Source organism: Atta colombica, unplaced genomic scaffold (genome assembly GCF_001594045.1).
Source record: "Atta colombica isolate Treedump-2 unplaced genomic scaffold, Acol1.0 scaffold128, whole genome shotgun sequence".
Lineage (NCBI taxonomy): Eukaryota > Metazoa > Arthropoda > Insecta > Hymenoptera > Formicidae > Atta > Atta colombica.
In genome coordinates, this window is record NW_017259215.1 from 27443 (window position 1) to 45463 (window position 18021).

Below are 18021 nucleotides of genomic sequence, written 5' to 3' on the forward strand. Positions count from 1 at the left end.
CATGTATTTTTTAAAATTCGCAATAATTATTGAATCATTAATTAAAGTGTCTGAGAAAATCTCTAACGTATTATTTACTATAATTTATTTAATGTATTTGTATTGTTGAGCACTGTTGTCTTGTAATGTCACGTAGCATTATTTTCAGATTAAAAATCATGAAAATTCGAATGTATTTTTTAATTATAGATTGAAAATTTACATTATTTACATAAAGATATGTATGTAGTAGGAATGTTCAAGAAAAGTTTAATTTGTTATTCGATGCTGTGTTGGAATTGAGAGACAAAGAATTGGACTGTACCAACAAATTATTGCTGGATATGCTAGATAGCACTATTCCAAATAATAATAAAAAAATGGAATAATTTATGAATGTTTACTAATAACGTTTTTGTTTCAGATTCAAAAATTTTAATTAACATTTATTTATTATTTTCACTTTTACCAAATAAATCGTCAAAAGCAAAAGTTGGCAAAAACCTTCTTCAAACCAATTCTAGTTGAATCACAAGAAGTTGTAATAAAATGTTCTGATCAAGATACTAGTATATCAAGGTCTTTAAAATCTAAATATATTCAAGTTCCTCTCTTTTTGCTCTTTGAAAAAAGATCTAATTGTGAGTATTATATTATTTTAGATTCCTGGTGACGTGAAGAGGAAATAGAAAAGAAGAGAAATTGGCTTCAAAAATTCAGATTGACCTTGTAGCCTTGTGATTTTTATAACAGGATTTTTATAACAGAAATTCAGTCAATTTTTGTAAGAATCGATAATGTCTTGTATACAATGAAAATAGTGTTCAAAGCTTTGAAGATATATTTTGTCGTTTTGAACTTGAAATATCTATCTGCGGCAAAACACATCTGGTATTTACTTCAAAGAACTGTTTTTGATTTAGAATTCCAACATATAACAAAATCCCTATGATTTGTAATGAGATAAAAAAAATATCTAAATAGTTTTTACCTTGGAATTACTAATACATTATATTGAAGTTTTATTTTTATATTCTAAATGTTTTTAAAAGTATACACTTTTTTTTTATTTATTAATTGATAATTTTGTCAATTAGTTTTCGTAAGATTCGTAAGTTTACTCAGAACTTGTACAAGATTTATTGTTGTATATAAAAGTTATTATACAAATTACAATCTGAAACATCTTTTTCTAAAGATATTTGTAAAGTGTTCGATAATGTCTTCGATAATATAAAGCTTTTGAAAAATATTCGACAGGACACAGATATAAAATTTTTAGAAGAATCTAAGTGGCTTGTATTATACAATCACAGAAATTTCTCTAATAGGAGAAATATTCAATAATTAGAGAGATAAAAATTTTATAAAAGTAATATCCAAAAAATATGAAGGTCATTTTTCTTTATTCCGTTACGAGAATCACAAACAATATTTTAGATCTAAAACAATATTTTAGAATTACCGGGATATTAATGTCAATGAAAGATTGTAAACGAGTTTGCAAAAAAAAATATTATTTCAAGTCTTTTTTGCGGAAATGAAAAACTAATTATGAAAGATAATGGTAAACTATTATTACCTTTATTATTATGATTTCGAAATGGGAACCCCTTAGAATCATCTATATATATAACCAAGATCATCTATATATATAAATTAGGAGATTTATATTGCATAATTGCATACCAAAAGCTCATACCTCATCTTTAGAGAATATTTTTCTTGATGAACTTATAAATAGTGGAGATCGTGAAACTTTTGGTAATAAAGTATTTTTTAAATTAATTATTAACGAATTAATTCATTTAGAAATGTGTGGTATTATTGTATTACATGCGTCGATAATAAAGAACATCAAATTTTTTTTCCTTGCTTGCATTATTAAGAGATAATTTAGAATAATTTAGGGTTAAATGATTTATTTGGTTTTGCTAAATCATTTTCTGCAAATTTCTGTTATGTATGTCGATCTTCAAAATTAGAAACAAAATTTCAGTTTGAAGAAAATACGGAATTATTAAGAAAACAGTCGAACGAAGAAGATTATAAAAATTGTAATTACGGTATCAAAGAAAAGTGTCTTTAATGAATTACCCTGATGAATTTTCATTGTATAACGAATGCCGCATTTGATGTAATGCATGATTTATATGAAGGAGTTTGTAGGTACATGACTAAAATTATAAATTCTTTAATAAAAGAAAATTGTTTTTCTCTTAAATTATTAAATAGCAGAATTAAATATTTTAATCACGTGTAATATAGATGTTGGGATAATATAGATGTTGTAATATAGATGTTGGAATTCAATTCCACCAATAAATGAGCATCATCTAAAGCAAGATTGTTTAGTAATGTCTTCTTCTGAAATGTCAGTTCTTGTGACATACTTTGGAATTATAATTGGTGATAAAATTTCGGAGGATAATCCATTCTGGCACTTGTATCTATTTCTAACAGAAATTATTCATATCATAATAGCGTTTGAAAATAATATAGAGGAACTATATCTCTTGCAAAGATTAATTTCTGATCACTAGAAACTATTGGATTGTCCGGAAAGTTCGTGCCGACTAACCTATATAATTTAATAAATGTATACTAAAATTTAAATTTTCTGCGTTTCAATTTTCCTTCAACATCATTCAGTACGAACTTTCCAAACAATCCAATATATATGGGGAATTATTCCATGAACTACTAAAACCTAAATTCTATAATTTGTTACATTATTCGAGAAAAATTTAAGATTTTGATCCATTGCATTATTCATCATCCATATTTAAAGCTTTCCATAAACTGTCCAAAACTAATGCACATTTAGTAAATTCACGCAAATATTTTATTTACATTAAGTCTTAACTTACAACTAAAGTTTATACATCGTATTTTAAATAAAAAAGTGTTCTATCCAAAAATAATTTATGATAGATATGTTTGTGACATTTCAAGTTTATCCGAATTGTTTTATAAAAAATTCAGTAAGTGATAATTGCTGTATAATTTCTTGGGTTAAAATTAATAGTTTTATAGAGAAAATTATATTGGGTGCAAATGAGTGTAATGAATCACAGTTTGGAATAATTAAATATGTTGCTACTGATAATTTTGTTAGTTTTATATTATTTATGAGCCTTGTGAAAATATAATGGTTTCGATTCTCATAAATATGAAATATCATTCGGATTAACAACAAATGTTAGAACTGTATGACTCAATTTTGATAAACTTTTTGTAACTAGAAATATCAGTTGTATTGCTGATGGCAGCAAATTAATTACAATGTTTGTGTAAACAATCTCTAGAGTTTTGATTAATAGATTCTGATCAATTTTAATCAGGATCATAAGGTTTGTAACTTATTGTCATAAGAGAACTTAGACTGGAACTGTACAATAATTTTACGCGTATCATAAGACGTTCGATTATTCATAAATATCTACAATTTCTCGTAAATGATATTGCTAGCAAGAAATTGTAAAGATACTTTATATAGTTATAATATAAGCATTCCAGTCAAGTTTTCATAAGTCTTACAACAACAAGATACGGTTATCTTACAATAGATCCATTAATTTAAAATAGTAAATAAAATAAGAAAGATTATTTTGTATCTTTTTGTGTGTAAATATCTGAGATTACGAGAAATAAATTAAGGATTCTTAGAGTATTAGTTTTGTTATTTTTATATTATGCTTTAATTCGTATTTATATTCATTTTTTTTAAAGCTAACATATACACGCGTGCGCGCGTGTGTGTATGTGTGTGTGCGCGCGCGCGCGCAGGGTTGTTACGTACATATATACATATATACATATATATATATATAAAAGCTCTTGTTACACATCTTTATTAAATTTATTCAATTTAAAAGATTTGAAGGACATTCTAAGAGATGGCGCAATGATTTATTTTATTTAATGTTTTTTTAATTTGTTTGATATATTACAAATTCTTATTAATCATTTTTTAACTCGATAAAGAGAACCGTACTGACAAAGTCATTTATTGAATAAATGCAATACAAATAAAAATATTTGTACACTCATACAAATGAATATATATTATATATCATATAAAAATAAATAATTGTCTGATTATATTTTATTAATGTATTTAAAAATCTTTATATAGAGTTTAATCTTATAATTGTATAAGAAATATATTCAGATAAATATTTATTTCAGTAGTATAATATATGTATAATGTGTGTGTATAAATATTTTTACGTTTGTATTGACTTATTCGATATATGAGTTCTTGAGTGTAAAATAATTCTCTTCATTGAACTCGAAGAAACATTTAGAAATATTCAAATAAATACTTATTTCAATGATATAACAGCATTGGTAACACAAATAAAATTTAATTGTGAGGAGAAATAAATTTTATTTGATTAAATATAATTTATTAGAAATATCTCGATTCACAAAAATTGAAAGAAATTTGCTACTTGCTAAATAATTCATATCGAAATGAACATTTATTTGAAATTAATAATACTTATTTCGAAAATAAAATAAATTATTTATTTGCTACAAATAAATATTTATTTCGTCCATTTTTTAATAAAGGATTTATTTCAGAGAAATAAACTTTACATCTCAATAAATTTTCAAGTACTTTTTTCTCAGTGTATAATATCTTGATGATTTATTAAAAATTACATTTTCATCACATTGGTGTCAATCGTTTGATAAATTATGTGAACATTGTGGAAGAAATGATATTACTTAAAAGTGAATTAGTTTCGACAAAAGATACTTATTATTCACTTAATATCTTTTATTTCAGAGAATGGTAAGTTATTAAAGATATTATACCAATTTAGTTTACGTGCTGTTCTGAACAACGAAAATATCAATAGTTGGACAGGCATATAAAGTTGATGAATGCTACAAAAAAAATTTTTCCAACGGAAAAAAAATTATTTGACTCAACAAAATGCTGTGATCGCCATAAATATCAATGTAATAAGAGCAAAATATTTTGTTCAATTACTATGATGATTTAAATTTGGCGAATTAAATTGAATTTGGCTAATTAAATTATTGCAGACAAAATATTTATTTGATTTTAGAATATATTTAATTGAATAGGAATTCATTTTAATGATCCATTAAATAGCACTAATTAAGACAACAAAAGAATGTGTGTGTGTCAAACAAAAAATTTAATAAAACAAATTTATGTTTAAAAAATCATATAACATTTACGCTCAATTTCTTTACAGAATGAAATTTGTATACACAATATTATTTGTATATATAATATTATGTAAAATTCAATTATAATTTTACTTGATTAAACATAATAGTCCTTATGACAAAATAGACAATAAATCAAACTTTGTATTGATGTGACACAATATCCTTTTATTGAAGTGAAATATTTTGATTATCTCGTAATTATTTAAGTTGAATGAACTTTTTCAACCAGCGAGTATCTAAATTAATGTATTAAAATTATTATTATTACAATAAATAATTTATTAATGTTGGATTTAAAGTACAACAAAATGAAAGAAGAAGAATTTACATGTGTGAAATTGACTCCGTCCTTTTCGAATTTTGGATTTTTCTTGAGTGTGCTACGTGTGTCACATTGTGTCGCAAACCGCAACTCAATAACATGAATCGTTTTCCAAAAAAAAAATTATATGCTGGCCTTAATTTTTAGAAATGACAAACTGAAATTTCGTGTATCTTGCGAATGGTGCAAGATAATTGAATTCTGTGAGTTGTGCCGAATTGTGCTACTCAAAATCTATGCGAAACGTTCATAAAAGATCTGGAATGGCAGAAGAGATGACAGAAATTTTAAAAACATGGTGGGAAAAAACAAATAATTTGATATTTTTGAATATTTTTTTCAGTTGTGCAGAATTGTACTATAACAGTAATTTTTCCTTATGGCAAAATTTCCTGAGATCAACGGATTTCGCGGTATCGATGAAGCATCAACTATTAGGAATTTTTTTTAGGAAAACTCAAAACCCATGTATCTTGCGAACGATGCAAGATAATCGAATTCTGCGAGTTGTGCTGTATTGTACTATTCAAAATCTACTATATATGTTCGTAAACAAAACAGAAATTAACTGAATGGTTCATAAAAATTTTCAAAAATTTTAAATGTAATGGTGAATAAAAAAGTTGAATTTTTGAATTTTTTTAGATATATCGGCTTATCCATCACAACTTTTTTATGGAAAATTTTATGGAAATTATTTATATAATTATAAATATGCCAATGTAAGTTTAAAATGTAAAATAAATGCCTTTATATATGCAATTTTCAAAATAATTCTTTGTTTATTGAAAAATGAATTCTTCCTACAGTTGTTATAGGTACACATACGAATAATTTCAATAATTACGTGAATATGTATTTGATTTAACGTTTATTATTAATGTTTGCTATTACAGTTATTTCAGAAAAATCTATGAAAAAAAGGAAAAAAATCAGCTCGATCGATTAGTTACGTTTCTGACTTATAAACTTATAGTATATAATTTCCATGGAAAATTAATTTTAAATAATTAATATTTCGTTAACTACCGCGTTTTGACATGATTTATAATGTTCTGGATTAATAGGAGGGATATACAATTTATTAAAAGTTATGTGTTATCTAGAATGTCTTTCTGCCTCTTGATACACGCCGAGTGGCCGAGAAAATATTTTTTGGTCGCTTGACGCTTGCTTGAGTGGAGCTACGAGCTACGAGAGCGAGGACAGGCTCTTTCTCTCCCACTCAGCGCACTGACAAGGCCAATGAGAACGAATGCAAAAATGTCAGCGATACGAGTCGGCATGCTTCTAACTACCAAGTCACTCATTTTTGGATATGGGCAAATAAATGCCAGCTCCTCATCTGTAGAATCCGAAATAAAAAATATTAAATATGTCTTATTAAAGAATAAACAATGAAAGCAGATAAATTTGTAACCACTCATTTAAGATCATTTGTAAGCAGATCACTATTGGCTATGACTCTCATGGTCATGACTCTATGTTTTCTGCAAAAAATAATGAGTCAGTCACAAAAAATAGCGTCATCACTAGTTCGATAAGTGATATTAAATCCATTATTCTGACTATTAAAAAAAGTAACCTGCTTGAAACTGCATCAAATTCTTCAAATATGCTTGACCAATAAAAAAATCAACTCTAATTCTACGACAGATATTAAAACAGAATTTTTTTCTGAGGAAAGTGACATTATGCCAAGCGATACAAATGATTTAAATTTAGAACATAATTGGAGAAACAAAAATACAGTACAAACAAATAAGAGAAAAGCATATTTGGACAATTGCCTGGATTGATATATAAATCAAGAAAAGAGTGCATAGGAATCACAAATCTGCAAAATGGTAGCCTATGTTCCTTTCTAATTATCGATCAAAAAAGAATTATTGTTACCAATTCTTCATATATGTGAGTTTGACAGTATCGCATCCATAATTGCATGCGCATGCATTAACGAATATTATAAAAATAAAGTTTATTATGTAATTATTATGTAATTATAAAAATAATTGAAACATTCGATACTGACACGATTCGATACTGGCAATTCATTAAAAGTTTTTTAAAAAATGGTTGCAGCAAAAATACATATAATATATAAGTTAAGAGCCAAAATATTAATGAGTATTGATAACTTTAAAACTCAGCTCGACAGAAATAATATAACTAGATTGTCTCTCAAGCATAGAAAATGTTGCATAATATATTTTCAAAGACAATACTAATTACACAGAAATAAAAAGTTGCGTTTTCCAACATCATAATTCGTCAATCTGTATTAGTTCCTATTAATGTACAATAAATACTATAATAAACGACGGATATTGCGAGTTTGCCATAACTATGTAAAGGTATGCCAAATAATAGATTGTCTGTTGTAAATAATATATGAACATAAAGTACGGAAAACAAATACTTATAGAATGCAACACAATAGAAAAAGAACACAGTTCTTGTAGAATTTCCGCCAAAAATTGAAATTACTGATAATTTACTTCTTTTAGCGGGTACAATAGCACGATACGATGACATTGAAAACGAACATTATGTAGGATATATTTATCAAGGATTTTAATGGCTAGAGTTTAATGATTTAAAGAAAAATATAAAAAACAAAAAAATATAAAATAAAACCGCATTTATTAATCTATCGCATGTGAATCTAATTCTTTTTAAATATATTATATTTATGTCTTTATGTTACATTTGATAAAACTGATGTTGTGCATTGAATGTAGAAACAAATGTTGCGCATCTTATTATATTCTTATTATATTCTTTTTTTAAGCTTTTTTTTTAAACAAGATGGAAATTACATTTCATTGTTTTTCATATTTTACTTTATAAGCTTTTTTTAAATTTCAGACATATGCACACAAATATAATATTAAGATATATACATAATATTAAGAAAAAATATATTTTTTAATTAAAATATATATATATATATTAAAAATGAAACAAAAAAATATAATTATAAAATATTAATTATAAAATTAAAAAAAACTAAAAAAGAAAAAAGAAAAATGGAATCAGAATATCGCTACGTCTACGTCGTTCCAGGTGTAAGCCGAAAGCTATATTACATATCAAAATTAGATGAATAAAATATATCTGTTTATACATAAATAATCATTGATTACAGTTAAAAGAAATATTTGTTTAATACATTATTAACATTTACTCAACATAAAATTATTATATTTACGACAGTATTTTAATTGAGAAACATTGTAGTGCATCTGTTGACTACAATACGGCACAGTCCAAATGCATTTTTACTCTTTCTCTCTTTCTCTTTCCCTCTCTCTCTTCCTCTTTCGGTTGAATCACTCCTAAAACTTCTTAGCACTTTCCTCGTATCCACCTTCTATAATATTAATTTTGAACAACATGACTCGACAATTTACAGAAGTACAGTTCGGAAATTACGCAATTGCGAAACTTTTTCTGATTTTAGTTTTCCTAACACCTATGCTCCTACAAATATCAGTACTACGATAATTGTCTAACGATAATTTTCCATAAAAAAATTGTGATGAATAAGCCGGATATTTAAAAAAATTCAAAAATTCAATTTTTTATTCACCATTACATTTCAAATTTTAGAAAATTTTTATGAACATTCAATTAATTTCTGTTTTATTTATGAACATATCTACTAGATTTTGAATAGCACAATACAGCACAATTTGCAGAATTCAATTATCTTACATCGCAAGATATACGGGTTTTGGATTTTCCATCCCTAAAAATTCCTAACGGCTGACGCATAACTTCGTCGAAATCTATTGATTTTAGAAAATTTGCCATAAGGAAAATTTATTGTAGCACAATTCGGCACAACTGAAAAAATTCAAAAATATCAAATTATTTGTTTTCCCCCACCATGTTTTTAACAATTTCTGTCGACTCTTCTATCATTCTAGATCTTTTATGTTTCGATCTTGAACGTTTCGCATAGATTTTGAGTAGCACAATTCGGCACAACTCGAAGAACAACAACAGAATTCGATTATCTTGCACCGTTCGCAAGATACACGGGATTTTAGTTTCCTATTCCTAAAAATTCTTAAGGCCAGCATACAAATTTTTTTTGGAAAACGTTCATTCATTATTAAGTTGCGATTTGCGGCACAATGTACAATAACACAAACGTAGCACAACACAGCATGATCAAGAAAAATCTAAAATTCGGGGCCAACTTCACACACGTGAAGAATTCGATTGTTTAAATATATATGATGCGAATCTTGATGACCTGGAATTAATAAAACTTGTTAGATCGAACCCTGATCTTTGGAATAATAGTCTCAAAATATATACAACAAAGTTGAGGAAAAAAGTTTGGCTTGGTCTGTAATAGGACAGAATTTAAGCAATTCTTTGTCAGGTAAGTTTCTTCTTTCGGACATAAGTTTCACAATTATTAAGGTTAATATCCTAGTTATTATTATTCCCAGGACCTGAGTGCTCAGAAAAAAATTTAGTAATATAAGATCAATGTTTGAACGTCTTTATAAAAAAAGTGCAAAGTTAGTCCAAATCAAGGTCTGCAGATAATCATCTTGTAGCATCTTTGAGCAGTCGCATAGCAATTTACAGGGATGATTTTTCTTTTTCAAGAGTTGCACTATCACGTACATTTGATAATAAAACAATTTTTTGTAATTAAACTATTATAAAATGATTTTGAAAAGTGAGTATCTTTTTTTCGTATAAAAATGGAATAATTCTGTTAATATGTATATCAAATAGCTGTGTGAAGCATTCAACAACTGACATTTTTCTATACATTTAAAAATGAAAAGGATACCCTCCGATTATTAGAAACCGAGATAAAAAATTAAAAAAAAAATCATTGTGACTCTAATTTTTAAGATTAAGAATTCCGTCTGACACCAATTTGTCAAAGAAGAATTGAATTTGCTGTTAAAAAATTCTTGAATCTTTTGCTGTCAAAAAAGTTTTTTTAAAATTCATTTTTTAAAATCATTGGAAAATTGAGGAACGCGAGCCAGGCATCGCGTCGGGCGGAATGCGGGAAGCCGGCGCACAGTCGAGGGGGGAAGATCGGGCAATTCGCGCGTTTCTGATTTCGTGCATTAAAATTTGCTAAATTTACATTTTCTCAGCAATAAATTGAGGAGAGACAATTGAGGTAGAAACATGATTTTTTTTATCTAGCTCGACGAAATATAAACAAAGCTTAATCAAATGTTTTGGAAAATAACTGTAATCGTGAAATTTTTATATTTTTGATTTAATTATTAAAAAATCATGTTTAAGTATGGAATGCATGTCTCATGAACAAATTTAAATCACATGAGCTATATTTCTTTATTTAATATGCTGTAAAAGTGTCCAATTAGACAATTAATGTACGGAATTACAGTACAAAATTATTTTTATGAATTTAATTGCAAGTGCAAATATGACATATGTAAACAAATAATTAATAATTAATTTGCTAAATGTTAGCGTAACTGTTGGAGAAAGATAGTTGCAAAATATATTTATATAACATTAATTTACTTTTATATTTGCGAAAGTTAATGTTATAGCTTTAACAATTTACGCTAATTTGATAAATTCTTCAACTTTCCAATGATTTTAAACAAACTTTTTCGGTAGCAAAAAAATTCGAGAATTTTTTAACTGCAAATTCAATTCTTTTTTAATCAATTGGTGCCAGACGGAACTCTTAATTTTAAAAATTAGCATCTTCTATATTAAATTTATACATCACCGATTTTATTTTTATACTGAGGAAGGACCCAATCAAAAGGATTGAAACATTTGTCAATTTTTTTCAAGAATAAAGTATACGATTTCACACACGCCTAATCTGTGTTGGCTCACACTGGCTGATTTATATTTATCTTTGGATTTAAAAATTAGAACTACAGTGATTTTTAGAAAAAAAAATGATCTCGGCTCTTAATAATCTTTTTTTTAAATTCGTTAAAAATGTTAGTTATCGAATGCTTCACTCTTTAATATGATGCATATTAACAAAATTATTCCACTTTTTTATACGAAAAAAAGATACTCACTTTTCAAAGTCATTTTATAATAGTTTAACTGCAAAAAATTATTTTGTTACTAAATGTACGTGATAGTGCAATTTTCGAAGAAGAAAAATTACCCCTTTTATAAGCGAAAAAAACATGCTTTTTGCAACTATTCGTTTTTTTTCGCACATTTTCTTTACAAGTCTCGAATCTCGAACATACGCATTTTTTTTCTGATGGCCTTTCGAAGATTTTCGAAGATTTCGTGAAGGAGAATGCTGGTTTATAATTTTTTTCCGGTAAAATTTGTAACGATGCGCCCCGTACCGTTCCCGGCCAAACATCAGCTGCTGCATAATTCTAAAAGACCGCAAACATCGTGTCACAAGTACCGTCACAAGTACCAGCCGACATACCGTGAGAATGCTGCCGAGCACTATCCGCGACAGATTCGATCATATATATGTCATATATATGGGGGTACCGCTCGGCGAGAATGTACGAACCGAATCGAGTTTCGCCGAATTCGCGGCGTTGCCAAAAAATAATATAAAAGGTCGATTTTTACAGAGAGGTACTGTTTGCGCCAATTTCTATCCAGCGATCAGATCCTATCGACTCGAAAATAATCCTGATCCGCTACGAGCAGTTTCCTGCCGCAAGATTCCGGCCGACCGCGTTCTTCCTCTCAACAGCGCACGACGTTGGGAGGCTAATGATAAGCACTGCCGGCGATGCGGTGAGGTATCGGAGACCTTACCTCATGTGCTCTGTCACTGCGGCATCCATTCCGCCGCAATACAACTGAGACACGACGCTGTTCTACACCGCCTCTGGAAGGCCACTCGTCTTCCAGTAGTGCGGGTTAACCAGCGGGTGGAGTAGACGGCGCTACGACCTGATCTCATGATCAGGCACGAGCCCTTCAAAAGCGTCGTCATCTGCGATGTCACGATTTGAAAACCGCTGGACCGTTTTCGAGACGCCAGGGCGAGGAAAATCGCCCCTAGCAGAGGAGTTACAGCGGCGAAGGTATCGTGTCGTCGTGATAGCCTTCGTCATCGGCTCGTGGGATCCGAGGAATGAGGCAGTGCTGAGACTGCTGCGAGTTGGCAACCAGTACGCAGTAATTATGATGCGACACCTCATCGTTTCGGATAACATTCGCTGGTCACGAGATATTTACGTGGAGCACGTGTTTGGCATCCGCCTGGCTTCTTTCCATTCCTCTGGGAATTCTCTCGCGACACTGCCAAGAGCAGTTCGTCGATGCTAGCTCATCGAGGAGAGAAATAGACAGGATGCGGCGCGTCGCGTTTCATGCGTTGCGAGTGTCGCGTAAATTATTTTGAATTTGCCCCCATTTTGTCTTGGCCTCCCTTTTTTAAACCGAGCAAGAGAGAGTGACTCAATGTCTAACTATTGTATATTTTTTGTACTACTGTGATTCGGGCGCTACTCGGGCGCCCGATGCGATATCTTCTTTTTATAATTAATTTTTACTTATATAGTATTTTGACTGTTGGACGAGGCTCCTCTCTGTTGATTTTATTTATTTATTATCTATTGCGTATACTATTGTATCCTTCACTATTTTAGCTATGCTATTTTCTTCCTTTTCCTGTCTCTTTTTTCTGTTTTACCTTTCCTACTTTTGTACTTCTTTCTTTTTTAGCCTTTTTTTATCTTTTATTTATTTATTTTTCCTAATATAAAAGTCCCGCAGGAGCGCGCGCGGCAATAAAGTATAAAATATAATAGATAATAAAATTAAAGTTGTAAAATCGCGTACATTCACACTCGCCTAAAATACAAGAGTTTCTAACTGCGGCATTTATACTCGAACAGTCAAGGCTCCCCCACAAATATTAGGTATTTGAATCGTTTTCTTCCGGTGTTGCATGCTGTAAATCAATTAGATTTGCAGATAGGACAGCACAAAGACGTTTACGCGAAGCGAATTTGCATTGTTATCGTGTTTGTAAAATTGCTATAATGAGCAAATATCATGATAATTGTGTCGCTTTCGCGTTGCATCAGATAAACACAGCTTCGGAAGATTGGAATCGAACTATGGACGAAAAAGTATTTTGTTCGGCGCATAATCGACGTCTACAAGTGTGATCCGAAAATCACCGCTTTGATCCTAAATACGTGATTTCACACGAGCGAAATGAGCGCATTGCATTTGCGCTATGTGGAGATGGATAAGTGCACATTGTCCTGGAGAACTAATCGAAATGTCGCTGCATATAAATGCCTTCGAATGTAAATATTCTGGAAAACGTATTGCTTCTCAGCGTTCGAAGAATATATACCGAAGAAGATATGCCGACATTTCAATTCATTTCATGATAATAGAGTGCTGTCCACACTTTCCTCACAATAAAAAAATGATTCACACAACACCCAGAAATTGATTGGCCATGCAAATCTCCGGATCTCAATTTAATTGAAAATGTTCGGAGAATAATTGCAAATTCGTGGGATTGTGGTCATGAGAAAACTAAAGCGAATCTTGTTGCGCACACGAGGAACATATGGGAAGACTAAAGCATAAGCCTCAATATTTTGAAAAATTGAGCGATACAAAATCGATTAGCACAAGTAGTTGCACGAAAAGGATACTAGACCAATTACTGAATTGGTCTCAGTATTTAAACAGTTCTTTTCAGAACTAACAAACGGTTCTTATCAGAACCACCACATTTTTGGACGAAAGTATACTTATACGCATCATTCTATTTTCAAAAAGAATAAATTATTTTTAATTTTAATAAATGATCTATTTATTTTTTCTGATCTATTTATTCATATTTCTTTCCATCTATTGTCGATCATATTTATAAAATATACAATATAAATATACAATAAAAAATAACGATTCGTTATTTTTTTCATGCTTTCTTATAATAATAAAAAATTAGAGTTAAAAATTACATTATTTGATAATTAATATTAAAGAGATGCTGAAGTGTCCTGTTTTATCATTAATTATTAAAGATTCTTTTCTTTTAATTGTGTTTATGGATTAAAAAGTCCTTCTCCACAATAAAATAGCGACAACAATTCGCCAGTTACAATTAAATATAAAAAAAATGAAAACTGAAAGAAAACTGAAGATTTATAGTTTTGTTATCGGCTTCTGTAGTCGACACGTTATATATGCTGCATATAAGAGTTTCAGACTTTGCACATTCATAAAAAGTAGCTGACGAATTGCAGAAAAGCTGAAAGAACAATCCTATACTTTTAGAAATGAGATAGGGGCTTTAGTACAACATAAAAGAGTAGCCGAAAATTTCGTTTGTACGTTACGAGTGAAATTGACGTGAAGCTATGAAACCGAGCAGTATTTTAGTTACGCGATATTCTTATAGCGGCGCTATTATGAAATGTGCATCTGAAGCATAGAAATGATCCGAATTATCGACCAGGCCCTTACCAAAAAACGTTTTTACTCTGATCAAAGTATTTTCTTTTGAGAGAAAAAATAATAATAAATTAAATATGAATATATTAGTTATTTCAATGTTATTCAAATATTATCTTTATAAACAAAAAACGCATCATATTATTTACATATGAATACAAATGAAGATAATTATTTTAATTGCACTGTTCTTTTACATATATTTTATTTATTTAGCAGATTATTGATGCATATCAATAATATATGTATATTGTATATAATAGACATACATACACACCCGTGCATGCGTGCGGGGATTGGCCAATGCTCCTTGGCCATCCTATTATCATTAACATGTAATATAAATTAAAAATATATTGATATATTTAATATACACGCGATTTCCATATCCATTACAATTTACCTTTTTTTAATCAGTTGTACTATTCTTACTCAATTTACATTTTGAACTGATGCCGGAACATTTAAGATCTTTTCTTTTTTTCGCCAGAAATATCTTGTTTTATGCAAAATATCAATGGAAAGGAAGGAATCTTAGGAAAACATAGTTTACACAAAGTAATCTGCACTATTGTTTCATGATAGCTATTACAATATTTGTTTGTGTACAACATAGGTGAATTGTTAAAAAGTTCATTTTAGATATACGTAGTATATGTTATTTTGATAGATTTGAGAGAAACGACATTAGAATTAATTTTGCATAAAGAAATGTGATAGAGTCAGGCTTTAACTTTTGTAAAGTACAATTGCTCAATGTAAGCGCTTATTTTCCATTACGCAATAAGCTGCAAATAGGCTGTAAGAAACTTTATAGATCGAATGTTGCTTTACCGTAAAAAGTTTCTTTCAAGTCAACCCCGCGGTCACTACTTAAAAATACGAAGAAATATGGAAATCTTCGAACGGATATATTCAAGAGTATGCTATCTGACAAGTTGAATGCGCTCTTCAGTACACTGAATTGGAATGCAACTGTATGTAACGCGGTTTCGATGGTCAATTTGATATGTAAACGAAGTACTTCTAAAAAGAAAAATGTGGTAATATCCAAAAATAAATATTACACATGTATAAGGCAGATTGTGAAAGCGTTTTCTTTACCCTTTTTTTCAGCCTGTTAAGTATTACATCGGTAAACTAATATAAAATAAAGCTAGTGCTGTTAAAGAATGAAACCAAGTGATATGACAGTATACAGGGTGTCCCATAACTTTTCACCGACTGCTATTGTGTAGTAGATAGAACGGACTAAACTGAATCGAAATGCCCTGTATCACTTTACAATTTTCACAATAGTTAACAAGATATTAATTATATTGAAAACCACCGAAAATATTAGTTTTCAATAATTTTTTACTCAAGTACTATTAATTTTAGAAAAGCAGCAAGTGACACAATTGTTTATTTTCTTCTCATAGAGCTCCAAGAATTATTTCAAAATTTGTCAACTTTTTAGTATTGCATTTTCTCATGTTGATAAAAAATAGTTACCAATAAGAAAATATAATATTAAAAAGTTGATAAAAAATTCTGAAAAAATTCTGAAAAAAATTCTTAGAACTCTATGAGAAGAAAATGCGCGCTACTCAACAACAGCCGGAACAGAGGTGTCGCACAGCCGCAGCAGCACCAGCTGATCGGCAGGGATCCGGCAGCGGAGGAGCAGCATGATCCCGCAGAGGAGCAACAACAACCGGCAGGCGTGGCCAGCAGCAGGCTCCAGAATTACTTCGATCACTATCGTTAGTAAGGCTCATCCCGATATTAGCATCAGAGGTTGATGCGACAGCCGACAATTGAAAAAAATTAATTATTATCTAATCATAACAATTAAAAAAATAATTATCTCAATTCTCGAAATAAATAAAATGATTGATAACAAAAAATGTTGGCGACTGGTGCGAACTAGTGCTGTAAACGGAATAAGTATTATTTATTCTTAAAAAATTAGGCATATAATTATAATTTTAATGACATTTATATTTATTGTGCCCCATTTACAGCGCTATTTCCTAGTAGCCATTTTTTGTTATCAATTTGTAATTAGATAATTATAGGACAATAGTTTCCATATCACCATTGAGGTACTATTTGTTGACGCGTTTCTTTTTAAGTGATTTCCCCAGTAGGCTTATTTCACTGAAAAGAAGAATAAAAAATTTATTTGTGAGCAAAGAAACGAAATTCAAAGAATAATTAAATGAATATTAATTCGATTTTCTAGGCCGTTTAGATGATACAAGAGATGCTATATATCTACAGGAATGCTAGAAGAACTGGTCCGCATAATGAAGATAAGGATTTATCACTTAAAAAAGAATATCTGTTTTTATATTTTTCATTTTTGAAAAGGAACATTCACATAAATTTTGGGCGACAATTTAAATTTCTCGCGCAAAATTTATGCTCCTTTTCAAAAAATATAAGTGCGTAGTGCTACGCGATTGTTGTGCTTCAATATTATGCAACTGAATCTTTCTTTTGAATTTTTTTTGTTTTCCAACAGTTCGTTGCTCTGTTGTATAGGCAGAATGTTTAATAGTGAAACATGGCTGTCGAAAGCATGTAAAATTTCCTATTATTCTTTTAATTTTCTGAAAATTATATTTTTTTTATTGTGATTTCAATAATTATACAGATTAAGGGACACCGAGCTGATAACCTTGACTTTGACATGTGTTGTCAAGATCATAATCCTGACCTTCAAAAAGTTTTAGTTAGCGGTCATTGTTTATTAAAAAGTTATGAACAAAAACTTTGAAAAATATGCGTATTTCAGTAACTGCTTTTTAAAAAATTAGCAATAAGAGTTTAATATATAATTTGCACCTACTTAAAATAATCTTGAAATGAGAAAGAATAATGAATATTAACTGAAATATTAATCGATGTAGAAGCATATATGTCATCAAGATAACTCTGAAAGATTTTCAATAGGTTTTAAGTGGTTTCCACCTCCCACTCTTATCCCCTCCCCTTTCCTGCAAAAGGGCGCACGATTTTCATCTCCGACTTTCTTACCTCTTTGGAGAGAGGAGAGAAGGGGGGGGGGG